The sequence below is a fragment of the Ranitomeya imitator genome, chromosome 6, assembly GCF_032444005.1.
Source record: "Ranitomeya imitator isolate aRanImi1 chromosome 6, aRanImi1.pri, whole genome shotgun sequence".
In the NCBI taxonomy this organism is placed as follows: domain Eukaryota; kingdom Metazoa; phylum Chordata; class Amphibia; order Anura; family Dendrobatidae; genus Ranitomeya; species Ranitomeya imitator.
Genome location: NC_091287.1, coordinates 353,660,158 through 353,677,515, shown reverse-complemented (window position 1 = coordinate 353,677,515; position 17,358 = coordinate 353,660,158).

Genomic DNA, 17,358 nt, shown 5'->3' with positions numbered 1-17,358 from the left:
TATAAAGCTGTGCCATATATAATGCTCCATACTGTATTGTATTCTTCCTGTATTGAGCGGACACAGTTACCGATCATTACAATAATGAATATGCGGCTCCACCTCTATGGGAGGTGGAGCCGCATATTCATTACTGTAATCAGCGGTACCATGTGACCGCTCAGCACAGGAAGAAGCTGCAGCGGTGGAAGAAGCAGGGACTGCAGGGACCGCGCCGGGAGTAGGTAAGTATAATTAGACAGCCCACGCTCCCCCTCACCTGCCGACCCCTGGGTATGACTCGAGTATAAGCCGAGAGGGGGACTTTCAGCCCCAAAAAATGGGCTGAAAATCTTGGCTTATACTCGAGTATATACGGTACCTATAAAGAGAAAAATCAGACAAACTGAACATTTTGCAGTGGTCTCTTAATCTTTGCCAGAGCTTTATATGTGTGTGTTACTGACATCTATCTATCTATCTATCTATATATTCTATGTGTATATATTTATTTATTCTATCTATTCTACTCTAACCTGTCAGGGTGATTTTACTGTAGGCGCACAGGAATTGCTTGCTTTTCTTCTATCTGATATATATGTGTGTTTTGATGAATATTTCGCTTGAAAATGATGTATAAATGACAGAGAACTGCTGTATGTAAAAGCTCATGTTAAAATCACATTGTAATTGGATGTATATCGGATGCTATGGGTGAAAATCGCATTGTACTCGCATGGCACTCATCCATTTTCTCGGTCCAGATTACGGAAAGTTTTTTTTCTCACATATGGGTACGTACCCTAAATCGAAGATCTGCGATTCACAATATGTAGTGATCTTGTACCCCAAGATCTCCCTGGAGGACATGACACACTTGTGATAGTATTTGTCATTAAAAATCTTAGAACTTATGAAATTCTTATAATTGTACTTCAGAATACCATAGAACTAAGCAAAGTGTGGCCCTGTTGGATGTTCCTGTGTGGCTTGTGAACTGGGACAGCCAAAGGACTAAACATAATGGGGTCCTACACCACACATCCACCCCCTGCCCAACATCTCAATTCAACCAGTGTCTGTATCCTCAGGACACAATCACCAGTGAATACAATGATGGGGCTGGGACCTATTGGCTCTCTATTTCATCATTTAGTCTCTGAGTACTTCAGCACTGCAGGCATGATGAAATCACTAGATCATGCCAGCTAGAGGGAGCTTCGATATGCAGACCACAGAACAAAGCAGTAGTAACAGAGATAGGATAGTATTATTGTTTATTTTTTCTTTTAGTCATCAGTCAGTATTTGAGTGGGGGAAATGTGGGGGGCATTGTATTGTGTGGGTAAACTGTGGTGGATCATACTAAAACGGCTGCTGATTTGCCTGCCTTGGCTTTTATACAGACTACTAGATGGTGGCCCGATTCTAACGCATCAGGTATTCTAGAATATGCATGTCCACATAGTATATTGCCCAGCAACGTAGTATACTGCCCAACAACGTAGTATATTGCCCAACCACGTAGTATATTGTCCAGCCACGTAGTATATTGCCCAGTGACGTAGTATATTGCCCAGTGACGTAGTATATTGCCCAACCACGTAGTATATTGCCCAACCACATAGTGTATTGCCCAGTGACGTAGTATATTTCCCAGCCACGTAGTATATTGCCCAGTTACGTAGTATAATGCCCAGTTACGTAGTATATTGCGCAGCCACGTAGTATGTTGCTCAGTTACGTAGTATATTGCCCAGTGACGTAGTATATTGCCCAGTAACGTAGTATACAGCACAGAGCCACATAGTATATTGCACAGCGACGTAGTATACAGCACAGAAACACGTAGTATATTGCCCAGCCACGTAGTATATTGCACAGCGAAGTAGTATACAGCACAGAGCCACGTAGTATATTGGCCAGTCACGTAGTATATTGCCCAGCCACATTTGTCACAAGTTAAAAAATAAAAAATAAACATATACTCACCTTTCCGAGGGCCCCTTGTAGTCCACGGCAACTTCCGGTCCCAGGGTTGGTATGAGCGCAGGACCTTTGAAGACGTCGCGGTCACATGACCGTGACGTCATGGCAGGTCTTTCTCGCGCAGGGCCTCTGATGACGTCTCGGTCACATGACTGTGACGTTATGGCAGGTCCTTCTCCCATACCATCTTTGTCACCACTGGAACCTGCAACGGAAGATGGCGACCGGCGCGACCGGCTCAGCGGCTACACAGGGTGAGTAAAGCAGTTTTTTTTTATTATTATTATTTTTAACATTACATTTTTTACTATTGATGCCGCATAGGCAGCATCAATAGTAAAAAGTTGGGGACACACAAGGTTAATAGCGGCGGTAAAGGAGTGCGTTACCTGCGGCATAACGCGGTCTGTTACCGCCGGCATTAACCCTGTCTTAGCGGTGACCGGAGGGGAGTATGCGGGCGCCAGGCACTGACTGTGCAGAGTAAGGAGCGGCCATTTTCTTCCGGACTGTGCCCATCGCTGATTGGTCGCGGCAGCCATGACAGGCAGCTGACGAGACCAATCAGCGAATAAATATCTATGACAGACAGGACAGACGGAAGTGACCCTTAGACAATTATATAGTAGATGATGGTCCCTTTTGAATTGAATGCACTATGCCATGTGATGCGATAGCTGCAATGCATTATTGGGAAGCTGCATGACGCTCCTTAGGTCATGTGATCATTAAATAGCTGATGCAATATTTGCAATGTTTTTAAAAAATTGTACTTCTTTCGGTGATTCACGCGAATTGCAACACATTGTTTGGAATCTCTGGGCCTTCAAATTTCCTAAAATTTCACTCAATTTTGAATCATATCCAATTAATTCAACCATCTAATCTATTCAACCATCACCAATCTAACCCAAGAAAAGGTGCGAAACCGGCGAAATAAGATTAAAATAGATAAATCTCCGGGTCCGGATGGCATACACCCACGAGTACTAAGAGAACTAAGTAATGTAATAGATAAACCATTATTTCTTATTTTTAGGGACTCTATAGCGACAGGGTCTGTTCCGCAGGATTGGCGCATAGCAAATGTGGTGCCAATATTCAAAAAGGGCTCTAAAAGTGAACCTGGAAATTATAGGCCAGTAAGTCTAACCTCTATTGTTGGTAAAATATTTGAAGGGTTTCTGAGGGATGTTATTCTGGATTATCTCAATGAGAATAACTGTTTAACTCCATATCAGCATGGGTTTATGAGAAATCGCTCCTGTCAAACCAATCTAATCAGTTTTTATGAAGAGGTAAGCTATAGGCTGGACCACGGTGAGTCATTGGACGTGGTATATCTCGATTTTTCCAAAGCGTTTGATACCGTGCCGCACAAGAGGTTGGTACACAAAATGAGAATGCTTGGTCTGGGGGGAAATGTGTGTAAATGGGTTAGTAACTGGCTTAGTGATAGAAAGCAGAGGGTGGTTATAAATGGTATAGTCTCTAACTGGGTCGCTGTGACCAGTGGGGTACCGCAGGGGTCAGTATTGGGACCTGTTCTCTTCAACATATTCATTAATGATCTGGTAGAAGGTTTACACAGTAAAATATCGATATTTGCAGATGATACAAAACTATGTAAAGCAGTTAATACAAGAGAAGATAGTATTCTGCTACAGATGGATCTGGATAAGTTGGAAACTTGGGCTGAAAGGTGGCAGATGAGGTTTAACAATGATAAATGTAAGGTTATACACATGGGAAGAAGGAATCAATGTCACCATTACACACTGAATGGGAAACCACTGGGTAAATCTGACAGGGAGAAGGACTTGGGGATCCTAGTTAATGATAAACTTACCTGGAGCAGCCAGTGCCAGGCAGCAGCTGCCAAGGCAAACAGGATCATGGGGTGCATTAAAAGAGGTCTGGATACACATGATGAGAGCTTTATACTGCCTCTGTACAAATCCCTAGTTAGACCGCACATGGAGTACTGTGTCCAGTTTTGGGCACCGGTGCTCAGGAAGGATATAATGGAACTAGAGAGAGTACAAAGGAGGGCAACAAAATTAATAAAGGGGATGGGAGAACTACAATACCCAGATAGATTAGCGAAATTAGGATTATTTAGTCTAGAAAAAAGACGACTGAGGGGCGATCTAATAACCATGTATAAGTATATAAGGGGACAATACAAATATCTCGCTGAGGATCTGTTTATACCAAGGAAGGTGACGGGCACAAGGGGGCATTCTTTGCGTCTGGAGGAGAGAAGGTTTTTCCACCAACATAGAAGAGGATTCTTTACTGTTAGGGCAGTGAGAATCTGGAATTGCTTGCCTGAGGAGGTGGTGATGGCGAACTCAGTCGAGGGGTTCAAGAGAGGCCTGGATGTCTTCCTGGAGCAGAACAATATTGTATCATACAATTAGGTTCTGTAGAAGGACGTAGATCTGGGGATTTATTATGATGGAATATAGGCTGAACTGGATGGACAAATGTCTTTTTTCGGCCTTACTAACTATGTTACTATGTTACTATCCCTAGAGATTTTTTAGCAATGGTCTGCAGCTTTTTTCATAACCTTTTGTTTTTAATGTCAGAATGACATTTTCATATATTTTTAGCTAGGTTCGGTTACGATGACATCAGAATAGTTATGTCTATTTTTTATGAGCTGTGTTCTGTTCTGATGCAACTTTGTAAACTGTGCTGATAATGCCACAATGACTTTATTTGTGCTGTAGTCTGTGACTTTGTTTATAAACTGCAGTCTATTGTGATAATATCAGAATGGTCCAACCTCATCTTTTCACTATACAGTAATTCAAACTAACTCGTTGACACTTTTACTCCCTCTAAAATTTCAGACACCTACTCAAAAAATGAAAAGAGGAAATTATTTACCATAATTCCCTCCCTAACATTATCTAATTCCCATTGACTCTTGACCTTGCCACAGAGGACGTCATCTCCAGGCTCCTCTTTTGTTGATGCCCTACTACCGCTGATGCTATTCTCCTCCAGTCCCTCTGCCTGGCTGTCTTTACTCACCTAAATAAGATAATTAACCTCTTTTCCTCGACTTTCAAACATGCATTTTTAGCTCTTATAGTAAATGTGTTAAGGATTTACTGGATTATGTGAACCAAAGGCATGCAATAATATCCATGACAAAAAAATTAAAACAAGTATTACAAAAACACAGCAACAAAACTTTCTGTTTGTGTGTAATATTGTTATTTTCAGGTTTCTCCTTTACGTTGATGATGAGTAATAACTCTAGAGCCATTTTCACTGTGTATGAGGGCGGTCACTAGCTATTTTATGTAGAGTCATACTGATATGATTTTGGATACAGTAGATATTGCATGGAAATAGATTTGCAGAAGCAGCAAACTATTCTGCCACTTTTGTACCAGGGTGACAGCTTGTGGATCTTTCAGAAAGACCATTGTCTTGAGATGCAAGTGGTTGGTGATCTTTCAGTAAATGACATGTGCAAAGTTATCATCCATATTATTTATCTAAGGTTATATCTGCTTTATGGCTTGTGTATCTTATTGATACTGAATTGTGTTTTTTATTTTCAATGATATAGCTTTACATAGAAGGACATATGATTTGGCTTAATGTTCATGTCATTTATCAAGCATGAAGTGGTATCAAAGAGAAAAAGAATTCATGCTTCTAATAGCTGTCAACTCTTCGTTCTAAAATGCAATCATGATAAACCATTTACTGGAGTCAACGTTTTTGAGTAATTTTCACGTTTTCGGTATTTTTTTACCATTGGGAGCTGTTAAAACCAAGATGTATATTGCAATATAGCTCTCAAGAAAAATGTTAAATAAAAAAAGAGGCCAGATCAGATCTGGAAGGCTCCTTTCACAATCCTCAGGAACATAAACGCCTTCATTAGGTTTCTGGGGAAGAAATCATTACATATAATGGCAAGAGGACTGTGATCCAGATTCCCAAAAGAGCTCAATAAACCAAACAAGTCTTGACCAGAGCAGTGAAGGTTTATAGTACAGATGTCAATTCCCCTTTGGATTTATCTCTTTGGACAATCAAAAACACCATGCAGGCAGAATTGAAGCATTTCTGACCTTAGCATGCCACTTATTTCATCCTTACTCAGAAGATTTATTTTCTGAGAGACTGCTGCTCTAATCATGCCATTATCCAACATAAAAACCTGCTGGAGGACAGCTGAGTTTTGAAAACATGTTCTCCATGTGAGAGCTTTCATTCAAACGTGCAGCAAAGTGACACCAATTATAACGCAGCCATTTCTAACACACAGCGCTACCAAGCTAATTGAAGGGGCTACGCAATATTATGACATCTCAGTGGCATAAAACAGAAGTATCATTCTGAGCTGTCAAAACAAACAAACTATTTTGGCAACTTCAAATGCACAAACAAGCACAACAAATTACCGCTTATAGACTTGAATCTAATAGTCATCAGCATTTAATAGCGCAATAGACAAAAACAATAAGCACAATTAATTACCTACGACTTTAAGAGACAAATTAAGCACAATAAACAGCGTCGTATGCACCAAGCGAAAATATATTTATCTCAAGCAGCAAAAATGGCAATTATTTGAAGAAAACACTGATATTACATTTATATATTTATTACTAGCTGTTTCCAGCCAGCTAACGCTCGGCACGCTCATTGATATCTAATTAACGCTGCTGGCGATTATGCAATTAAATGTATGTTTACCTTGGCTGAAGTGGTTGAATTGCTGCGTGTGGTAATGTGGGGAGGCGGAGCCTTGTGTGGCAATGTGTGAGGACGGAGCCTCGTGTGGTAATGTGGGGGACGGAGCCTCGTGTGGCAATGTGTGTGGATGGAGCCTCGTGTGGTAATGTGTGTGGATGGAGCCTCGTGTGGTAATGTGCGGGGACGGAGCATCGTGTGGTAATCTGTGAGGATGGAGCATTGTGTGGTAATGTGTGAGGACAGAGCCTCGTGTGGTAATGTGTGTGGACGGAGCCTCGTGTGGTAATGTGTGGGGATGGAGCCTCGTGAGGTAATTTGTGGGGACAGAGCCTTGTGTGGTAATGTGTGTGGACAGAGCCTCATGTGGTAATGTGTGAGGACAGAGCATCGTGTGGTAATGTGTGGGGACGGAGCCTCGTGTGGTAATGTGTGAGGATGGAGCCTCGTGTGGTAATGTGTGTGGACGGGATTATGTGTGGTAATGTGGTGGGGGGCGGGATTATGTGTGGTAATGGGGTGGGTGGCGGAGCTACTGTGCATGGGGCGGGATTAGTGAGTAATCACGATGCCTCTTATATATATAGATTAAGGTAGTTGCACACTCTGGTTTCCATTTTGCATCCATTTTTGTTACATTTCTAATGGATTTTTTAACAATGGTGTCTCTGAAGACCTGTAGAGTTCTAGGCACGCACAATGCTTAAAAAATGGTTTTGTTAATGGATGACATTACAGATCATTCTCTATGATCAGTTTCCCATGTTCTTCACGGTTACAAAAAATTTATCCAATTGCTCTCTGTTGAGCAGATGTGATCCAACTAAACAATAGATTGCAGACGGTCTGGACTTCATGATGGCGGATACCTTCTCGGGATCCATCTTCAGACCGGTCTCAGAAACTATGTACCCAAAAAATGGATGGGAGGACTACTCGAAGATGCATTTTTCATATTTGGCGTAGAGACGGTTAGTTCTTACCCTTTGTAGAACCTGGTGAACGTCCCTCCTGTGTGTTGACAGATCAGGAGAGAATACTGAGATGTCGTCCAGGTATACTACCATACACGTATAGAGCAGGTCATGGAAGATGTCATTCACCAGTTCTTGAAAGACAGTTGAGGCATTACAGAGTCCAAACGGCATAACAAGATACTTGTAATGACCATCGCGGGTGTTGAAAGTCGTCTTTCACTCGTCTCCCTGTCGAATTCGAACCAGGTCGTATGCCCCTCGTAGGTCAAGCTTCGTGAAGACGCTGGAACCCTTCAGGTGATCAAACAGCTCAGAGATCAGGGGGAAGGGGTAATTATTTTTTTCCCGTGATTTGGTTAAGGCCCCTGTAGTCAAGGCAGGGTCACAGACAGCCGTCCTTCTTCACAAAGAAAAACTCAGCTCCGGCCGGAGATGAGGATTTCTGGATAAATCTTCTAGTGAGGTTCTCTTCTATATACTCGGACATAGCATGAGTCTCGATCTGGGAAAGGGGGTACATTCGGCCTCGTGGAGGTGAGGTACCCGGCAGGAGGTCAATCAGGCAGTCGTATGGCCTATGAGCTATGAGGTGGCAAGGTCTCTGCCTCCTTCTTGTCAAAGACATCCGCATACATCCAATATGCCACGGGCAGGCCTGGAAAGTTAGCATGAGAAGTAGGAGACCGGACAGGATGAATGGGAGCAAGGCACATTTCGTGACATCCTGAGCCCCAATGGAACACTTCTCCAGACCTCCAGTCCAGAAAAGGTTTGTGTTTTTGCAGCCACGGGAGACCTAGAAGTAGAGGATAAGAGAAACCAGACAGCACATGAAGAGAAATCTTCTCCGAATGCAACATCCCCACCTGAAGCTCCACGGGCTCCATGATGAACTTGATGGTCTTGGGAAGAGGCTTTCCATCCACTGAAGAAATCACCAATGGATCTGAGAGACGTAGGACTGGTATTTTATACTGCTCGACCACAGCCAGTTGAACAAAGTTACACATGGGGCCAGAGTCCAGGTGGGCAAATTCAACAAAAGACCCTTTGCCACAGGAGACAGATACAGTCAGGGACAAAGATGGAGAAGTAGGAGTCTTGCCCAGGGTAGCCTCTCCTACTGACCCTAGGTACTGCCGTTTCCCAGTCTCTCGGGGTAGGAACGAATAAGGTGTGTGTAAAATAATAGAATAGAAGCATGTCCCTTTGACCCAACGAACCTCTTGGCGGTGCTTGGATAACTTCACCTGGTCAATCTGTATAAGGTTCGAGTGAAGAAGTCGCAGCAGGAACTTGCTTAATGATCGGTCGTTGAAAGGTGGGAGCCAGGCGTACCGATCATGTCTCACTGATCACCTCTTTGGTCCATTCCTGGAACCTAATGTCAATTCGATTGTGAGAGACACCAGGTCATCCAGAGAGGTGGGTATCTCCTGGCGTACCAGTTCTTCCTTGATTCGTCTGGAGAAACATTCCCAGAAGGTTGCCACCAGAGCCTCATTGTTCGAAGTGAGTTCTGAAGACAAGGTACAGAAACGGACCACATACTGGCCCACGGACTGGTTACCAAGACTTCCAAGAAGGACTGTAGGTTTGACACTATCGGATCCCCTCTTTTCCATAGAAGATTGAGCCATGCTAGGGCCTCACCAGATATATGCGACATTATGAAGACCACTTTGGCTCGGTCTAAGTTGAACTGATGAGCCAGGAGTTCCAAGTGCAGCATGCACTGGTTAATGAACTCCCGACACATGGTGGGATCTCCGCCAAACAGAGGAACCAACAGACGAGGTCTGGAACCTGTTGCATAACTGGCTGACTGGGGGGTCACTGTGGTGGTAACTGCTGCCTGAGAGAATGTGCCAGCGTATCAAGATGGGTATTCACAGACCAAACATAGGATAGAATTTTGTCCTGCTGATCCTTCTGGCGAGAGACCTTCTGGTATAGGTATGAGATGGAAGACGCCTGGGAGCTAGCGGATTCCATGGACTGTGCAAACCGTAATGGACTGGGTAGTGGAACCACTGTGCCAAAGCCCAAGGAAGATCTGGAGGGGAGCGACTAGGAGCCTCACCCAATCTGACAACGGACATGCAGCAGCTAATGACACCGCGGTCCGTGGAGAGGCAAGGGAGGTGATCCAGGTGCTACTCGAGGACTGATCTTGGGTAGATGGCAGCTAACCCCTAGGAACGGGTTGCTAGGATGGCTCAGGGGAATGTCCAATAGATGCAGGCAGGCAGAGAAGATGACAGGAACTGCAGATGCAGACAGGACGGTCTGACGGAGAGATGAGCACTGGCAGGTGCAGCTGCCTCTGCTGCCATTGAGGAGAGCACTGGCGGGTGCCTCAGCTGCCGATGAGGTGAGCACTAAAAGGTGCAGCTGGCTTGGCTGTCATTGAGGTGAGCACTGGCATGTGCAGCTGGCTCAGCTGCTGTTGAGGTGAGCACTGGCAGGTGCAGCTGGCTTGGCTGTCGTTGAGGTGAGCACTGGCGGGGGCAGCTGGCTCAGCTGCCATTGAGGTGAGCACTGGCAGGTGCAGCTGGCTCGTCTGCCATTGAGGAAAGCACTGGTGGGTGTAGCAGACTTGGCTACCATTGAAGGAAGCACTGGCGGGTGCAGTAGGCTGAGATGCAAGTTCTGGGACCTGAGAACTGACAAGCATGTTAGGAACAAACTCACAACACTGCACAGGCACCTCCACATTGGAGGAGGTGCTTTAAATAGTAAGAGAGCTCCAGCTATTGGCTGGGGACACTTTAGAGGAACGCATGTGGCCCCTTTAAGAAAAAAGAAGTTTGTGCAAATGCTCTAAGCACAGTGCCTGGAGACCTGCTAGGAGTGCACGCACCCCGGGCAGCAGCAGACCCAGAAGGAGCAGGACGGAAGCCTTGGTGGTAAGTACACTGGTTTCTCTGCAGGGAGAGAGGGACTGCAAGCAGAAATGCGGGTGCTACAGCCAATCTGTGAAGGTCCCTCAATCAGTGTAATATTTCTTGGACGGACTGTGCATCGCATTTCCTTTAATAGCAAGTGAAGAGACCTCTGGTCCAACCACCCTGAAAGGTCATAACCTCGCTTATCTCATGAGGAGAGAACAATTACTTTCATATGCACAATATACTGTGAACTTTGCCTTTAAGGCCGAGGTCACACTTGCAAGAGCAATGCAAGAAACTCGCGTGAGTCTCTCGCCTCAATACCCGACAAAGCCACCGGCACTCAGGACCGATGCGTCATCTGCATACAAATACATGCAGCCGCACGTTCTGGACCAGAGTGTCCGTGGCAGTGTTGGGTATTGTGTCCCGTTACCTATCTCAGTAAAATTGTTATGGTTACAAGTTCACCTGCATGTCTGGCTGCTTGAGATTGCACGAACACCACGGTGCTCCAAAACCTGCATCCAGACACCACCGTTACAGGAGTGCCCTGGGGGGTCCTATACCATCCACAAGTGCCACCTCCCGCTATTGACAATTGTTATGAACCACAGGGAAGTGTTGAGGGGTTTAGCAACCCACTTTAGGTACCGTGACATCATTATCTGCTGCCAGTGGGACTACATGCCCCAGCTGGCCCTTTTGCAACATCTGGTGCCTCCACAGTGGGCCACCACAACGGTGCCGGCAGTGTCTGCGCAGTGGCATCGGCGATCCAATTTATGCTACTGTGCAGGCATCGCAATTTTGGAGTAGGCAATTTTTTTTCTCTAGCAAGATGGCACCGGGTAAACCTCTGCAGCAGCAGCTATTGGATTGCCGATGGCTGCTGCTGCGTCGGTGCCATTTTCAGACTGACATTTTTTTTAGGAATTAATGTATACCTTAAAAAAAAATTGTTAAATATACATTATAGATGCACTCATGCTGCAGCTCAAGTGCCGGTGATTTTTAAAAAAATATATATAATATTCATTATGCAAAATAGGAGGCAGGCTACTGAGTGATCATTGACCTGTCAGAAGGCATACCTATGAATACCTAATCAGAGCACCACATGAAGACCTCCCCCCCACAACACGAGCATATCATTAACTCAAAACTGAAAGTAAAGATTAAACAACAACCACAAGACGGATATCATCAACAAAGATATCATTTTAATCAGTATAATGGCACCAACCTGACACTGTCTGTAGGTTACTCAGCACAATCCTGCTGACAGGTTCCCTTTATTTTTTCAGCAATTCAGTGGGGAGGGACCTTAAGACTCAGACCCAAAATGATGTGTTTGCAAAAAAAAGAACATTCAAATATAATATATATATATATATATATATATATATATATATATATATATACAGTTAGGGCCAGAAATATTTGGACAGTGACACAATTTTCGCGAGTTGGGCTCTGCATGCCACCACATTGGATTTGAAATGAAACCTCTACAACAGAATTCAAGTGCAGATTGTAACGTTTAATTTGAAGGGTTGAACAAAAATATCTGATAGAAAATGTAGGAATTGTACACATTTCTTTACAAACACTCCACATTTTAGGAGGTCAAAAGTAATTGGACAAATAAACATAACCCAAACAAAATATTTTTATTTTCAATATTTTGTTGCAAATCCTTTGGAGGCAATCACTGCCTTAAGTCTGGAACCCATGGACATCACCAAACGCTGGGTTTCCTCCTTCTTAATGCTTTGCCAGGCCTTTACAGCCGCAGCCTTCAGGTCTTGCTTGTTTGTGGGTCTTTCCGTCTTAAGTCTGGATATGAGCAAGTGAAATGCATGCTCAATTGGGTTTAGATCTGGAGATTGACTTGGCCATTGCAGAATGTTCCACTTTTTGGCACTCATGAACTCCTGGGTAGCTTTGGCTGTATGCTTGGGGTCATTGTCCATCTGTACTATGAAGCGCCGTCCAATCAACTTTGCAGCATTTGGCTGAATCTGGGCTGAAAGTATATCCCGGTACACTTCAGAATTCATCCGGCTACTCTTGTCTGCTCTTATGTCATCAATAAACACAAGTGACCCAGTGCCATTGAAAGCCATGCATGCCCATGCCATCACGTTTCCTCCACCATGTTTTACAGAGGATGTGGTGTGCCTTGGATCATGTGCTGTTCCCTTTCTTCTCCAAACTTTTTTCTTCCCATCATTCTGGTACAGGTTGATCTTTGTCTCATCTGTCCATAGAATACTTTTCCAGAACTGAGCTGGCTTCTTGAGGTGTTTTTCTGCAAATTTAACTCTGGCCTGTCTATTTTTGGTATTGATGAATGGTTTGCATCTAGATGTGAACCCTTTGTATTTACTGTCATGGAGTCTTCTCTTTACTGTTGACTTAGAGACAGATACACCTACTTCACTGAGAGTGTTCTGGACTTCAGTTGATGTTGTGAACGGGTTCTTCTTCACCAAATTAAGTATGCGGCGATCAACCACCACTGTTGTCATCCGTGGACGCCCAGGCCTTTTTGAGTTCCCAAGCTCACCAGTCAATTCCTTTTTTCTCAGAATGTACCCAACTGTTGATTTTGCTACTCCAAGCATGTCTGCTATCTCTCTGATGGATTTTTTCTTTTTTTTCAGCCTCAGGATGTTCTGCTTCACCTCAATTGAGAGTTCCTTTGACCGCATGTTGTCTGCTCACAGCAACAGCTTCCAAATGCAAAACCACACACCTGGAATCCACCCCTGACCTTTTAACTACTTCATTGATTACAGGTTAACGAGGGAGACGCCTTCAGAGTTAATTGCAGCCCTTAGAGTCCATTGTCCAATTACTTTTGGTCCCTTGAAAAAGAGGACGCTATGCATTACAGAGCTATGATTCCTAAACCCTTTCTCCGATTTGGATGTGGAAACTATCATATTGCAGCTGGGAGTGTGCACTTTCAGCCCATATTATATATATAATTGTATTTCTGAACATGTTTTTGTAAACAGCTAAAATAACAAAACTTGTGTCACTGTCCAAATATTTCTGGCCCTAACTGTATATATATATATATACATATATATATATATATCTACTATATAATTGTCTAAGGGTCACTTCCGTCTGTCCCTCTGTCAGTCACAGATATTCATTGGTTGCGGCCTCTGTCTGTCATGGAAATCCAAGTCGTTGATTGGTCGTGGCAAAACGCCCATGACCATTGCCACAACCAATCAGGGTTAATGCCCGCAGTCCGTTAACACAGCTATTAACCCTGTGTGACCAAGTTTTTACTAATGATGCTGCGTATGCAGCATCAATAGTAAAAAGATCTAATGTTACAAATAATAATAAAAAAAAAGGTTATTCTCACCTTCCGAGGTCGCGCGCTGTCCTCGGCAGTGCAAGCGGCAGGTTCCGGTGCCAAGGATGCTATGCGAGAAGGACCAGCCATGACGTCACGGTCATGTGACCACAACGTCATCACAGGTCCTGCGCTCATACCAACCCTGGGACCGGAAGCTGCCGTGTGCACCGCACACAGGGCCAGGAATTCAAGGGGCCTTCGGAAGGTGAGTATATGTTTATTTTTTATTTTAAGTCTTTTTTAACCACACATATAGTGCCCACATTGCTGTATACTACGCGGGCTGTGTTACATACTGCTTGGGCTCTGTTATATACTACATTTCTGTGCTATATACTATGTAGCTGGGCAATATACAATGTGACTGTCCAATATACTACGTGGCTCTGCTATATACTACGTGGCTGACCAATATACTACACAGCTGTGCAATACACTACGTGGCTATGTTATATACTACGTAGCTCTGCTATATACAACGTACGCTGTGTTATATACTATGTCGGTTGTGTTATATACTACATCACTGTGCAATATAGTACGTAGCCTGTGCTATATACTACCTACATATTCTAGAATACCCGATACGTTAGAATCGGGCCACCATCTAGTATATATATAAAACCATTTCTAATAAATTGTATAACACATCTATATTTACACTAACTGTAATCCTAATATTTTACTAGAAAAAAATAAATTTTAGGTTATTATTAAACATAAATGCTTGCTGGTCATACTTCACCGAGCTCCTAATTTTGTTAGTTGAGCACTGCAAAAAAATTAATCAAAACATCACAAGTATTTTAATAGGAAATTAAGCACATCTTTATTAGGTTTAAGAGATGACAAGCTTCATGAAGCATTAGAGCTCACATTGAGTACAGTTTGACACCACTATAATTCAGGAAAAATTATCAATGACTGCCTTTATAGTATGAGTGGCAATTAACAATATGGTATCCCGACTACATAAGAGTCTAAAATTTGTACTATTATATATTTGATTAAATTAGGACTGAAATAACCAAATTCACCTTTTAGATTAGAAAATGTCTATCTGAGAAATATGACCATAATGTGATACAATATATCTAGATGTCTGTATAAATATTGGATGTAAATATGACTATGGAAAAAAGTAAACAAATATTGTTCAGAATAATTATGTGAGATCGAACTTTGGTCAAGTTCTTTCTGGAGTGTAAAAGTGCTAGAACATGGTTAGAAGAAACAATCATGTAGCGTAGTCAGCAGGTTTCAGTTGTTAAAAAATAATAGCGCAATGTATAAAAAGAGCACAAATGTTGGAGATCTTTTAGATTGATGCAATGATAGATTAAAAAATAAAAAAATATTATTCTCAGCTTACCACTCACATTTCCGACCCCTTTGCTCTTCATAGTCCCCCATCCAGTCTTCGTCACATCGTTTTATCACTGCTATGATTGCTGACATCCCTGGGCATAATAGGTTTTCCGCATGCACACAGTCATGGCGCAAGTTCACGGCCCCTGCTGAGAATTTCTGCACGCTGACGTGATAAAAATATGTGATGAGGAGAGGATTAAAGTCATGGCGAGGGGTCCGCGTGTATGGTGGGGATATATAAGAAGGACACAAACCGAATACAAGAGTCAGTGGTATAGAGTATAAGAAAGTATATCTTTATTTATAACATAAAAGTTAAAATTTAGAAGGGGGGGATGAATGACCAGGTGGAAAATGGAAGTGATCACAAGGGACAATTACATAGTATGATATAAGTAAATATGCATAACGTTGGTAAGAAAATGACAATATAGAAAAATATGGTCAACACAATACAATGCAAGATATAAACATAAAGTGAATAGATTTATAATACTGACAAGTGAATATGGGTGCCTGGATATAATGACGATGGCAGACGCCAAAACGCGCGTCGGGGTGGACGTATCCATGGACTCTCCACTTACTGACACCCGGGTAATGTTAACGCTATTCTAAACACAGTGATTGATATATTAGTTTTATGTGGTTATCCCACACCACATGGTGAGAATTAAACTTAACCACCACTTATATACTCATATCAACTTCTGATTACCTATTTTATGTACAAGCACTTTACTTTTTTTTTTCTACCTCTAATTACCTGTGTGATAACTTGCAAACCTTGCAACATCACCTGTGTTTGACATTATATCCAGGCACCCATATTCACTTGTCAGTATTATATATCTGTACACTCTTGCTATAAATAAAGATATACCTTTTTATACTCTATACCAGAGGTCCCCAACTCCAGTCCTCAAGACCCACCAACAGGTCATGTTTTCAGGATTTCCTTTGCATTGCACAGGTGATGCAATTATTACCTGGGCAAGACTAAGGAAATCCTGAAAACATGACCTGTTGGTGGGCCTTGAGGACTGGAGTTGGGGACCTCTGCTCTATACCATTGCTGTATTCGGTTTGTGTTCTTCTGATATATTAACAGTTTCACCGATAGGTTTTTATCTATCCTTTATACACACATGAAGTGGTGATTTTTTTCAATTCTCATCCCTCATATTTCCACAACTGGTCAGCATTTTTCCTACTAGATCTTTGTATTTTTTCCTTGCGATTCATGGTTTAAATGTGTGATGGGGGCAAATGCCAGCTAAATTTCATAGCTGACATCTGTCTTTATGACTCTGTGCACACGGTGCAGATTTGGTGCGTTTTTTCCTTGCAGATTTTATAGATCAACCTGAAGCAATCCTGATGCCAGCAAAGTAAATGAGAAACCTGAGTTATCATGCACATGTTGCTGCTTTTTGACTTGAAGATTTGGTGCAGGAAATAATCTGCAGCATGTCAATTCTCTGTGCGTTTTTGCCCTGCGCAGGACACAAACAAAGGCAAAGACGCACTTTTTTTAGCTGCATTTTTCCTGCTAAGAGCTGCAAAAAAGGTGCAGAAATTTTACTCAACGTGTCCACATAGACTATCAGCCTTGGTTGGAGCTAAGAGCAATCTCTGATGGCGGCATCGAAATGGACTGAGTGCTGCTGCTTGTCGTGCTCGCTTACAGGGAGCTATTGGGTTGCTATAAATGCTGTCGCCTTGTTACAACATTGGTATTATTATAAAGCTCAGCCGCAGGCTGAGCACTATAGTAGACAATGATTTTCACTATATACTGCAATGCTATGGTATTGCATTACATAGCGTGAGCCATCAAAGGATTGCAAGCTCAAGAAGTAAAAAAAAAAATTCCCATTAAAATAAAGAAACAAAAAACTTAAACATATTTGGAATCACCGAGTCCATAAAAGTCCAGTCTATCAAAATATAGAGATAATTAACCCCTACAGTGAATAGCGGCGGAAAGAGGAAAAAATCAATAAACCAGAATTGCATATTTTTGGTTACCTTACCT